Genomic DNA, 12,973 nt, shown 5'->3' with positions numbered 1-12,973 from the left:
AGAATATTACATTGTGATTGGTGGTTTAGGCCCACGTGATCCCAGGTTGCACTTACATTCCTGGGATGCGTGATCCCATATGCTGGGCTACGTATCTAGGCCTCGGACCGCAAGTCTACATTCCTCCGGGACCACCAGGTACTTTCGGAAAAAAATTTCGGTCAGAGGCATCCGCCTGCAGAAAGCCTCCGACTACAATTTTCGGGCCAATAATGTAGGGTACATGGATGGTAGGTGTACATTCTTTATGTAAAAGTGCTTTATTCCTATTATTTCTCTAACTAATTGCCACTTTCTTTTTGTGCTGAAATCCTTATACTATCAGAAACAATCAAACCAGACTGTACTCTGAATTTACATTGACAGTGATTTCCAGCCCATGTCACTTCTCGTTACTTCCCATTTTTATTATTTGAAGGTTCCAAATCATGAAACATGACTAAAATTGCATCAAAATGTATTTGGTGCAATTGGTCTGATGACACCTAGGTCTAGTGTTCTTAAAAAAGCACTTAGAAATACACTTCGGGGGCGGGCAAACCAAAGATATTTTAAAGCTTTACTAGAGTCTACTTTGGCTCATTAAGCCTAATCTGAAGCCAAACCAAATAGAAAATTCCGATGGTAACAAATTTCAAATAGAAAAGATGCTTATTTACAGATGTGAAATACTGCAAGTTTCAATAATGCAGGTCGATTAGTGAAGATTAACCATTTTTTATTTATCAAATTTTATCCAAAACTGACATTTACACCAATATGATAGTTATCTTTACATAGATGGTTGTTATGATCTGGAATGCAGTACCTGAAAGGGTGGTGGAATCTGGTTGCATAGTAATTTTCAAAAGGCAATTGGAAATGTATTTGAAAATAACTAATTTTCAGCATTATCGGAGAAAGCTGGGGCGTGGAACTAAATTGGACAGCTCTTTCAAAGAGCTGGCACAGGCACGATGAGCCGAATGGCCCACTTCTGTGCTGTAAGATTCTATGGCCCCAAAACTTGGTCAATGTACCGCTCACTACCGCCCACAGCCGTCGAGGTACCGTCCAAAAAAACAATTTTTGAGGAAAATCCTCAGTTACCGCCGATGTTTTGCCCAGGTCCCACCCGGCGGGAGTTTAATCGTGGAAGTACTGCCGGTGGAATTTCCGACTGCCCACCCATGCTGGAGTCTGCAAAAATGCTGGCTACGCTCCTCTAAGATCCTGCTCCCACCCGCCAAAACAACCGCTGGGGAAAAAGGTGGTCTGAGCTGGCTGTAAATTGGGCAGGAGGGACAATCACGCAGAGCGGTTCAGTGCTGCACATCCCGGCTCACAAAAAAATGCTGGACCCGTATAATGCCCTCAGAATGAGTTCACAGATGGAAATTACACTGCTCAGAGACACTTTACATATGGAAATGAAAAGTGCTCCATTGAAGGGCAGGTGTGGGATAGGAAGCAGAAATGTGGTGCGAAAGACAGTAACGGCTCCATGGAGTTGCGCTATAAGGGTATTGAAACCATTGCAGACAGAACAGATTTAGTGAGACAATGTGAATGTACAGACGGTACACTCAGCGTGGAGGCCCCGACCTGCGAGAGACCATCAGCAGCAGGTTGGGCCCATAAAAGGATCGGAGAGCGGCGGCCCGGGAGCACCATGGAGGCATGACACTACAAGGTACAGCACGAGCTGGTGCAGGAGGGCAACGGCAGTGAAGAGGGCCATCATCAAGGTCCAGGTCGGAGATTGGAGCGTGGGCAGATACAGCAGGAGCGGCGAGATCGGGGCGAAGGAACTGTGAGAGATTGTGGAGGGATATGATCAGGGCCCAGGGGAGGCATGATTTCGGGGCCGGGGCCCAGGGGCAGCATGGGCCAGCCCACACTGCGATATGTGTGCGCACTAGGTCCGTGCAGCAGAGCAGGTCTCCAGTCGTCCTGGTTAATTCTTGCCACTGGACCAAGACCTAGCTCCGTCAAGCCCGTGTGGTGACTGGTATGCAACAGCCACCACACGTTAAAAAAATCCACGCACAGGCATCTTCCACCCTTGAGGATGTAGTTCGCATTCTTCATTTGAAACACCTGTGAACTCATCCTTTTTTTGATGTGGAAGCAAGTCATCCTCGTTTCGAGGGACCACCTATGATGATGATGACAGAGGGTATGAGCTAATGTCAAAATATATAGGCAGGAACTAAATCCTGTAAGGTTTCCTTAGGTGGCAGGATGTGATCCTGAGAACAGTAGCTCAAGTACAAAAGACGAAAAACTATCTATAATGGACTGCAATGTCACTGAACAACATGTCATGTCAGGGGTGTGGCTCGGCGATGTTGCACCTACGAAAATATGGACTCAAATGCCAGCCTTAATGTCTGCCCTCCAAGTTCTGCAACTATCTGTGATTCAATGGCAGTCTTCCACCATTGATGACCCTTACTTGTCGTTGCTAAATTGCCTGATGTCAGGACCCATTAAAGAGTCACCTCATCAGTGCACGGCAAGATATTGCTCAGAGGCCAGTACACTTGAAGGAGATGTGTCTGTTTATCAGCACGTACCCCATATTATCTAAAAGTGAAACACTGAATAAGAGTTGTTCAAAAATGTGTCTGTATTGAATTGTACAGCATTCTAAAGTGACAGAACATGTAAACAAGTGAAGCCAAATCTTTTACATTATTTCAAAAACAAGTAAAGTGATAATCAAAAGGAACCATGTGAAACAACAGCAACATTAAGAAGATGTAACAACATCAGCACCAACACCCTACCCACTTACCCACTTGTTATGTATTTAACCCCTTGTAACCTGTATTACACTACCACCAGAGGGCCTACCTGTTGGAGTCCCAAGGGATCCCAGCATCCCTTGGGAGCACGGTATATAAGCAGGCCACCCATGAGGTACCTGCACTCTGGAGTCTTATTAAAGGAGCTAAGGCCACACTTGTTCATTGTATACAGTACTCAGTTTCATCCTTTATTATTAGCATAGCAATTGGCAACGAGGTAACGAACAACCGCGCGAAAATGCAAAGAAGAGTTGGTATCCTGAAGAAGTTCTCAGAAGGGGATGATTGGGAGGCCTTCGTGGAGCGACTCGACCAATACTTCATGGCCAACAAGCTGGAAGGGGACGAGAACGCTACCAAACAAAGGGCAATCCTCCTAACTGTCTGTGGCAACAACCTATGGCCTCATGAAGAATCTCCTAGCTCCGGCAAAACCAACAGAGAAATCCTATGAAGAATTGTGTATGCTGGTCCGGGAACACCAAAATCCTAAGGAAAGTGTTTTGATGGCGAGATATCGGTTCTACATGTGTCACCGATCGGAGGGCCAGGAAGTGGCAAGCTATGTCGCCGGACATTGTGAGTTTGAGGGATTCCTAGAACAAATGTTTAGAGACTTTTTTGTACTGGGCATTGGCCATGAGACAATCCTTCGCAAAGTTGACTGTAGAAACTCCGAACCTAAGTAAAGCCATAACGATAGCTCAGGCATTTATGTCCACCAGTGACAACACCAACAGATTTCGCAGAGTAAAGGAATTTCGGCCAGTACTGTGCATAAAGTAACATCGGTTTCGAGCAGAAATATACACGACAGAACGTACACGCCGGCTGCTGCTGCCCGACCTCAGATGACCCAGAGTCCGCCATTAATCATTAATGCGAGGCAGTTAACACCTTGTTGGCGTTGTGGAGGTGATCATCGGCCCCATCAGTGCCGCTTCAAACACTATGCGTGTAACGATTGCAGAAAAATGGGACACCTCCAGCGAATGTGTAGGCGAGCTGCAAACCCTGCAAACCACCACGTTGCAGAGGAAGATCGATCCACTGTGGATCAGGCTGAATTGGAGACTCGTACCGAGGAGGCAGAAGTGTATGGGGTACACACATTCACTATGAAATGTACACCAATAATGATGAGGGCCATAGCCAGATCCCATGTGTGGTGGCCAGGCATCGACTCAGATTTAGAGTCATGCGTGCGCCAGTGCAACACTTGCTCTCAACTGAGCAGTCCACCCAGAGAGGCACCGCTAAGTTTGTGGTCGTAGCCCTCCAAACCGTGGTCGAGGATCCACGTGTACTATGCGGGCCCATTTCTAAGCAAAATGTTCTTGGTTGTCGTGGATGCTTACTCAAAATGGATTGAATGTGCAATAATGTCTCTAAGCACGTCCACGGCCACTATTAAAAGCCTACGAGCCACGTTTGCCACGCATGGCCTGCCTGATGTCCTAGTCAGCGACAATGGGCCGTGCTTCACCAGTGCTGAATTCAAGGAATTCATGACCCGCAATGGGATCAAACACGTCACATCTGCCCCGCTCAAGCCCGCATCCAACGGTCAGGTAGAACTGGCAGTTCAGACCATCAAGCAAAGCTTGAAACGTGTGTCAGAAGACTCCCTGCAGATTCAACTGTCCCGAGTGCTGCTCAGCTACTGCACCAGACCCCACTCACTCACCGGGGTTCCACCAGCCGAGCTGCTCATGAAAAGGGCGCTCAAAACAAAGCTCTCTCTTGTCCACCCTGATCTCCATGATCACGTGGAGGGCAGGCGGCATCAGCAAAGTGTGTACCATGACCACGCAAATTTGTCACGCAATATTGGGATCAATGATCCTGTGCTTGTGCTCAATTATGGACATGGTCCCAAATGGCTCACTGGTACCGTCACAGCCCTGTCCCTCATCGCCTCTGCTCCATGACATTGTGCAGGAGGGCAGCCGGAGCGCCGCAGTCATGTTCGTCATGGAGAGACTGTAGGGGGTGAGATGGAAACCTCTGTCATCTCCGGCAATTCGGGGTGTGTCAGCGTTGCTGGTATGGCATCGGGAGGTTCCATGACATGGCCCGAAAGCATTGATTGGCATCTACAGAGTCGGTGTTTCGCTCCACCACACTGATGGAGTCGCGACATACTGGCAGCATGCTGCTCTGCAGATTGCGACCTAGGTCGATGCTCATCGTCGACAGCTACACCATTCCTGCATTGCTGCCACCCGTCCTGCATCATCATTTGCTTGAGGCTTCATCCTGGGTGGTTGCGGCTTGTTGGCTTTACCGGCACCACTTCTGCACCTCCCAACACTTGATTCCGCTTCGTCCGATTCGAAACCCAAAAGTCGGACCCAGAGACCGATGTTGGCCGCACAGGTGGCACACATGTCAGGAGGCTGCAGTCCTCCTCTTCCACCTCCTCGACCTTAAGTGGTACAAACACTGGGCCTTCTCCCTCCTCTTCCCCCTGGTCTTTGTGTCTTTGGGTGGCGAAGGTCGATGCGGTGGATGTGAGGGTCTTGCGGGGGGCGGAAGAAGCTGGTGTGTTGGACTCCTGGCGATGTCGAGGTGGAAGGTGTTGGTGTTAGACACTGCCTTTGTGTGCCAGAGGTGGAAGGACTGCATAGATTGGTGCTTGATCATCTGCAAGTACACGACAACATTTAAGTGTTTAGCTGGGGGTCGAGGTTGGTCATGAGAACTGCTACATTTCACATTCTTACTTCAAGAACTACCATCGATACATCACCACATCATGAATGGCTGACAGACAGTGAATTTAAAAGCATTTGACATCACATTACATGACCTTGCATGACATGAGCATCACACAGACCGGTGAGTCGTTTAAACTTACCATCCTCTAGGGATTGGCACCACCATGTGTGGTGGCATGGAATTAGTCACCCACCAACGCCAATGCACGCTCCTCTATGTTAGTCACCTCGCTGACATCTGGTGGGCCCCCTCCCGTACCACTCTGCTTTGATGCATTGGCCGTTCTTTTCTTCTGCAGAAATAAAAGTTGCAGCCTTTACCCGTTTTGCACATGCAACACACACAGACACAACAGCCACAGAACCTTTTTGAGTAGAACGGGAACGCATCAATAAGATGTTTACTTATTCTTGCTGATGCAACCACATCATTCCATCGTTTCCTGCACAGGTCTCCATCACGCACAATGTTGCCCACTGAGGACACAGCCTCACCAATCTCCCGCCAAATGCGTCTATATTGGGGTGGTGCAGGCTTGCCACGACCATCCTGGGTGAGGTCTTTATAATGGTGCTCCGCCTCTGAGACAAGTGCCTTCAGCTCATCCTCAGTAAATCCCTCCATTATACTTCTTGTTAGCTTTTCTTTCACTCATGAGAGCTTTGTAAGATGGATGGCTGATGATAATGTTGGTTCTCTCTCTCTAAATTAGACCACTCTACAACTGGCAGCTGCAAGTGAGTAACGAGGTTATATGCGCATGCGCAGCTGAGCCCTCAGCCCCAATCGTGGCAAAAGTAATATCATCGGCCACAAGAAACTATTAAAAAAAATTCAAAACCTCGTGCATGCGCAGTTCTCAGCCTCTGATGTTTGTCGAGTCAAGAGGTCTGCACCTACGCGGGCGGCAAAAACTTACGTTCCGCCCGGGGACCGCCGAGAAACGAGCGGGCCTATGCTCACACCAAGTTCGGGGCCTCTGATTCTACCTTACTATGCAATATATTTCTTAACATAGAAACATAGAAACATAGAAAATCTGTGTAGGAGTAGGCCATTCGGCCCTTCGAGCCTGCACCACCATTCAATAAGATCATGGCTGATCTTTCACCTCAGTACCCCTTTCCTGTTTTCTCTCCATACCTCTTGATCCCTTTAGCCATAAGAGCCACATCTAACTCCCTCTTGAATATATCCAATGAACTGGCATCAACAATTCTCTGCAGTAGGGAAATCCACAGGTTAACAACTCTGACTGAAGAAGTTTCTCCTCATCTCAGTCCTAAATGGCTTACCCCTTATTCTTAGACTGTGTCCCCTGGTTCTGGACTTCCCCAACATCGGGAACATTCTTCCTACATCTAACCTGTCCAGTCCCGTCAGAATTTTATATGTTTCTATGAGATCCCCTCTCATCCTTCTAAACTCCAGTGAATAAAGGCCCAGTCGATCCAATCTCTCCTCATATGTCAGACCAGCCATCCCGGAAATCAGTCTGGTGAACCTTCGCTGCACTCCCTCAATAGCAAGAACTTCCTTCCTCAGATTAGGAGACCAAAACTGAACAATATTCCAGGTGAGGCCTCACCAGGCCCTGTACAACTGCAGTAAGATCTCCTTGTTCCTATACTCAAAATCCATAGCTATGAAGGCCGACATACCATTTGCCTTCTTCACCGCCTGCTGTACCTGCATGCCAACTTTCAATGACTGATGTACCATGACACCCAGGTCTCGTTGCACCTCCCCTTTTCCTAATCTGCCGCCATTCAGATAATATTCTGCCTTCGTGTTTTTGCCCACAAAGTGGATAACCTCACATTTATCCACATTATACTGCATCTGCCATGCATTTGCCCACTCACCTAACCTGTCCAAGTCATCCTGCAGCCTCTTAGCATCGTCCTCGCAGCTCACAACGTCACCCAGTTTAGTGTCATCTGCAAACTTGGAGATATTACACTCAATTCCTTCATCCATATCATTAATGTATATTGTAAATAGCTGGTGTCCCAGCACTGAGCCCAGCGGCACCCCACTAGTCACTGCCTGCCATTCTGAAAAGGACCCATTTATCCTGACTCTCTGCTTCCTGTCTGCCAACCAGTTCTCTATCCACATCAGTACATTACCCCCAATACCATGTGCTTTAATTTTGCACACCAATCTCTTGTGTGGGACCTTGTCAAAAGCCTTTTGAAAGTCCAAATACACCACATCCACTGGTTCTCCTTTGTCCACTCTACTAGTTACATCCTCAAAAAATTCCAGAAGATTTGTCAAGCATGATTTCCCTTTCATAAATCCATGTCGACTTGGACCGATCCTGTCACTGCTTTCCAAATGCGCTGTTATTTCATCTTTAATAATTGATTCCAACATTTTCCCCACTACTGATGTCAGGCTAACCGGTCTATAATTACCCGTTTTCTCGCTCCCTCCTTTTTTAAAAAGTGGTGTTACATTAGCTACCCTCCAGTCCATAGGAACTGATCCAGAGTCGATAGACTGTTGGAAAATGATCACCAATCCATCCATTATTTCTAGGGCCACTTCCTTAAGTATACTGGGATGCAGACTATCAGGCCCCGGGGATTTCTCGGCCTTCAATCCCATCAATTTCCCTAACACAATTTCCCGCCTAATAAGGATATCCTTCAGTTCCTCCTTCTCACTCGACCCTCGGTCCCCTAGTACTTCCAGAAGGTTATTTGTGTTTTCCTTCTTGAAGACAGAACCAAAGTATTTGTTCAATTGGTCTGCCATTTCTTTGTTCCCCATTATAAATTCACCTGATACTGATTGCAAGGGACCTATGTTTGTCTTCACTAATCTTTTTCTCTTCACATATCTATAGAAGCTTTTGCAGTCAGTTTTTATGTTCCCAGCAAGCTTCCTCTCATACTCTATTTTCCCCTTCCTAATTAAATCTTTTGTCCTCCTCTGCTGAATTCTAAATTTTTCCCAGTCCCCAGGTTTGCTGCTTTTTCTGGCCAATTTGTATGCCTCTTCCTTGGATTTAACACTATCCTTAATTTCCCTTGTTAGTCACGGTTGAGCCACCTTCCTAGTTTTATTTTTACTCCAGGCAGGGATGTACAATTGTCGAATTTCATCCATGTGATCTTTAAATGTTTGCCATTGCCTATCCACCATCAACCACCCTCTAAGTATCATTTGCCAGTCTATTCTAGCCAATTCACGTTTCATACCATCGAAGTTACCTTTCCTTAAGTTCAGGACCCTAGTCTCTGAATTAACTGTGTCACTCTCCATCTTAATAAGGAACTCTATCATATTATGGTCACTCTTCCCCAAGGGGCCTCGCACAACAAGATTGCTAATTAGTCCTTTCTCATTACACATCACCCAGTCTAGGATGGCCAGCCCTCTAGTTGGTTCCTCAACACATTGGTCTGGAAAACCATCCCTAATACACTCAAGGAAATCCTCCTCCATCGTATTGCTACCAGTTTGGTTAGCCCAATCAATATGTAGATTAAAGTCGCCCATGATAACTGTTGTACCTTTATTGCACGCATCCCTAATTTCTTGTTTGATACTGTCCCCAACCTCACTACTACTGTTTGGTGGTCTGTACACAACTCCCACTAGCGTTTTCTGCCCTTTGCTATTCCGCAGCTCCATCCATACAGATTCCACATCATCCAAGCTAATGTCCTTCCTTACTCTTGTGTTAATTTCCTCTTTAACCAGCAACGCTACCCTACCTCCTTTTCCTTTCTGTCTATCCTTCCTGAATGTTGAATACCCCTAGATGTTGAGTTCCAAGCCTTGGTCACCCTGGAGCCATATCTCCATGATGCCAATGATATCATATTCATTATTTGCTGCTTGTGCAGTTAATTCGTCCACCTTATTACAAATACTTGTCGCATTGAGGCACAGGGCCTTCAGGCTTGTCTTTTTAACACATTTTGCCCTTTTAGAATTTTGCTGCAACGTGGCCCTTTTTGATTTTTGCCTTGGCTTTCTCTGCCCTCCATTTTTACTTTTCTTCTTTTTATCTTTTGCTTTTGCCCCTATTTTACTTCCCTCTGTCTCCCTGCATAGGTTCTCATCCCCCTGCCATATTAGTTTAACTCCTCCCCAAAGTGCATAGAGTAGCAATGTCATTGAAAATATGCCCCAGGATGAGGCTTATAATTTAGGTATTTGCAAAATACAGTCCTGTATTCAATTCCATTTCAGTTCCATTTGCAACTCCTCAGAAAATGAAGCAGTTCATGCCCACATGCAGCAAGACATGTACAACATTCAAGCTTGGGCTGATAAGTGGAAAGTAACATTCACACCACACAAATGCCAGGCAATCACCATCTCCAAAAAATGAGACTCTAACTGTTATGTATTTAACCCCTTGCAACCTGCATTACACAACCACCAGAGGGCCTACCTGTTGGAATCCCAAGGGATCTCAGCATCCCTTGGGAGCATGGTATATAAGCAGGCCACCCACGAGATACCTGCACTCTGGAGTCTCATTAAAGGAGTTAAGGTCACACTTGCTCATTGTACACAGTATTCAGTTTCATCCTTTATTAGGCCTTCGACAGGCTGTGGGGCAACAAGGCACACAGGACCAAGCTCAGCCCCATTCACACCAAACTAAGGACTTACACCAAGGAACTAATCCTTGTAAATGGCAGTGCAGAAGTCAAAGTCTCCTATGAGGAGCAGTACACGAACTCTCGCTGTGGATTGTGCCAGGGGATGGCCCCACATTGTTTGGCAGAAGCTGGCTGGAAAAAATCCGCTGGAACTGCGACGACGCCTCATGTGCCCAGGTTCTGAGCAGGTTTCAATCGTTGTTCGAGCCAGGTATTGGAAGCTTCTTGGGGGCGAAAGTTCAGATCCATGTGGTTCCCATCCACCACAAGGCACGGGCAGTACCATACATGATGCATGAGAAAGTGGAAATTGAGCTGGACAGGCTGCAGCGAGAAGGCATCATCGCACCGGTGGAATTCAGTGAGTGGACCAGTCCAATTGTCCCGGTACTTAAAAAGGACGGCACTGTCAAAATTTGTGGGGACTATAAAGAAACGATTAACCGTTTTTTGCTTCAGTACCAGTACCCACTACCCAAGGCAGACGATCTATTTGCGACCCTGGCTGGAGGGAAGGTGTTCACTAAGCTGGACCTGACCTCAGCCTACATGGCGCAGGAGCTGGAAGAGTCTTCGAAAGGCCTCACCTGCATCAACACGCACAAAGGTCTGTTCATCTATAACAGATGCCCGTTCGGGATTCGGTCGGCCGCGGCAATCTTTGAACGGAAGATGGAAAGCCTGCTAAAATCTGTTCCTCGCAGCGTGGTTTTCCAGGACAACATACTGGTTACAGGTCGGGACACCATTGAGCACTTGAAGAATCTAGAAGAGGTTCTTCGTCAGTTGGATCGCGTGGGACTCAGGTTGAAATGCTCAAAGTGTATTTTCCTGGCACAGGAGGTCAAGTTCTTGGGAAGAAGAATCGTAGCAGATGGCATCAGACCGACCGACGCCAAGACGGAGGCCATCAAGAACGCGCCGAGACCACAGAACGTGACAGAGTTGCGGTCGTTCCTGGGACTCCTTAACTATTTCAGTAATTTCCTAACTGGGTTAAGCATCCTGCTAGAACCCCTGCATGCGCTACCTCGCAAGGGAGATGACTGGGTATGGGGGAATTCACAAGAGGCTGCCTTTAAGAAAGCTAGGAATCTGTTGTGCTCTAACAAACTGCTTGTCCTGTATAACCCATGTAAACGATTAGTGCCAGCTTGCGTTGCGTCGTCATATGGGGTCAGGTGTGTGTTACAACAGGCTAACGAATCGGAGATTTTGCAACCGGTTGCTTATGCGTCCAGGAGTTTATCCCAAGGCCGAAAGGGCCAACAGCATGATTGAAAAAGAAGCTCTGGCGTGTGTTTACAGGGTAAAGAAAATGCACCAGGACTTATTTGGCCTCAAGTTTGAGCTTGAAACTGACCACAAACCGCTCATATCGCTGTCCTCTGAGAGCAAAGGGATTAACACCAATGCCTCTGCCCACATCCAAAGATGGGCACTCATGCTGTCGGCATACAACTATGTAATCCGCCACAGACCGGGCACAGAGAATTGCGCTGATGCTCTCAGTCAGCTGCCATTGCCCACCACCGAGGTGGAAATGGCACAGCCTGCGGACTTGCTCATGGTCATGGAGGCATTCGAGAACGAGAAGACTCCCGTTACGGCCCGCCAGATCAGGACCTGGACCAGCCAGGGTCCTTTACTGTCCTTGGTAAAAAGTTGTGTCCTCCATGGGAGCTGGTCCAGCATCCCAACGGAGATGCAGGAGGCAATTAAGTCGTTCCACAGGCGCAAAGGTGAAATGTCCCTGCAGGCGGACTGTCTGTTGTGGGGCAATCGCGTGGTCTTGCCCAAGAAAGGTAGAGATACGTTTATTTGTGAACTGCATAGCACCCACCCAGGCATTGTAATGATGAAAACCATAGCCAGATCCCATGTGTGGTGGCCCGGCATCAACTCAGATTTAGAGTCATGCGTGCGCCAGTGCAACACTTGCTCTTAGCTGAGCAATGCACCCAGAGAGGCACTGCTAAGTTTGTGGTCGTGACCCTCCAAACCGTGGTCGAGGATCCATGTGGACTATGTAGGCCCATTTCTAGGCAAAATGTTCTTGGTTATCGTGGATGCTTACTCAAAATGGATTGAATGTGCAATAATGTCTGTAAGCACATCCACGGCCACTATTGAAAGCTTACGAGCCATGTTTGCCACGCACAGCCTGCCTGATGTCCCACTTAGCGACAATGGGCCGTGTTTCACCAATGCTGAATTCAAGGAACTCATGACCCGCAATGGGATCAAGCACGTCACATCTGCCCCGTTCAAGCCACCATCCAACGGCCAGGCAGAACGGGCAGTTCAGACCATCAAGCAAAGCTTGAAATGCGTGTTGGAAGGCTCCCTGTAGACCCGTCTATCCCGAATGCTGCTCAGCTACCGCACCAGACCCCTCTCACTCACCGGGGTTCCCCCAGCCGAGCCGCTCATGAAAAGAGCGCTCAAAACAAGGCTCTCTCTTGTCCACCCTGATCTAACATGCAGAAAACATTTGGACCAAATCAAATTGCAGTTCACCAACAGCTACGAACAACCTGAAGAAGACACCACCAACTTTGACCCTCCAACACATACACAAGTGGCAACTGACATCATGGTTGACCACGAAGCCGAACTCACCATCCCCAACAGCCCGGCAAGGCCAGCTGCCCAGCACCCAGTGAAGAAGTAACCAACCCATCCACACCCACATTTGCACCGAGACGATCGACAAGGGAGCGAAAAGCCCCAGATCGTCTCATCTTGGAAATAAGTGTTCTATTGACTTGACGGGGGGAGTGATGTTCTGTATTTAACCCCTTGCAACCTGTATTACACCACCACCAG

General features: G+C 47.6%; 1 protein-coding gene and 1 long non-coding RNA gene across 2 annotated transcripts in view; one reads left to right on the top strand and one right to left on the bottom strand.

The window, feature by feature from the left end:
- Positions 1-12,973, top strand: part of colec12 (collectin sub-family member 12) — a 416,325-nt gene that overhangs the window by 241,688 nt on the left and 161,664 nt on the right. The window lies entirely within an intron of this gene.
- Positions 2,671-12,973, bottom strand: part of LOC139275800 (uncharacterized) — a 172,392-nt gene continuing 162,089 nt past the window's right edge. Inside the window, exons 3-4 of the long non-coding RNA XR_011595759.1 lie at positions 5,653-5,805; positions 2,671-5,438 (exon numbers count right to left, since the gene is read on the bottom strand). This is a non-coding gene — a long non-coding RNA (uncharacterized lncRNA). The remainder of the gene's footprint in view (positions 5,439-5,652; positions 5,806-12,973) is intronic.

Source organism: Pristiophorus japonicus, chromosome 1 (genome assembly GCF_044704955.1).
Source record: "Pristiophorus japonicus isolate sPriJap1 chromosome 1, sPriJap1.hap1, whole genome shotgun sequence".
NCBI classification, from domain to species: Eukaryota; Metazoa; Chordata; class Chondrichthyes; family Pristiophoridae; genus Pristiophorus; species Pristiophorus japonicus.
Note: the sequence above shows the minus strand (reverse complement) of the source record. Positions and strands in the feature narration are given on the sequence as shown.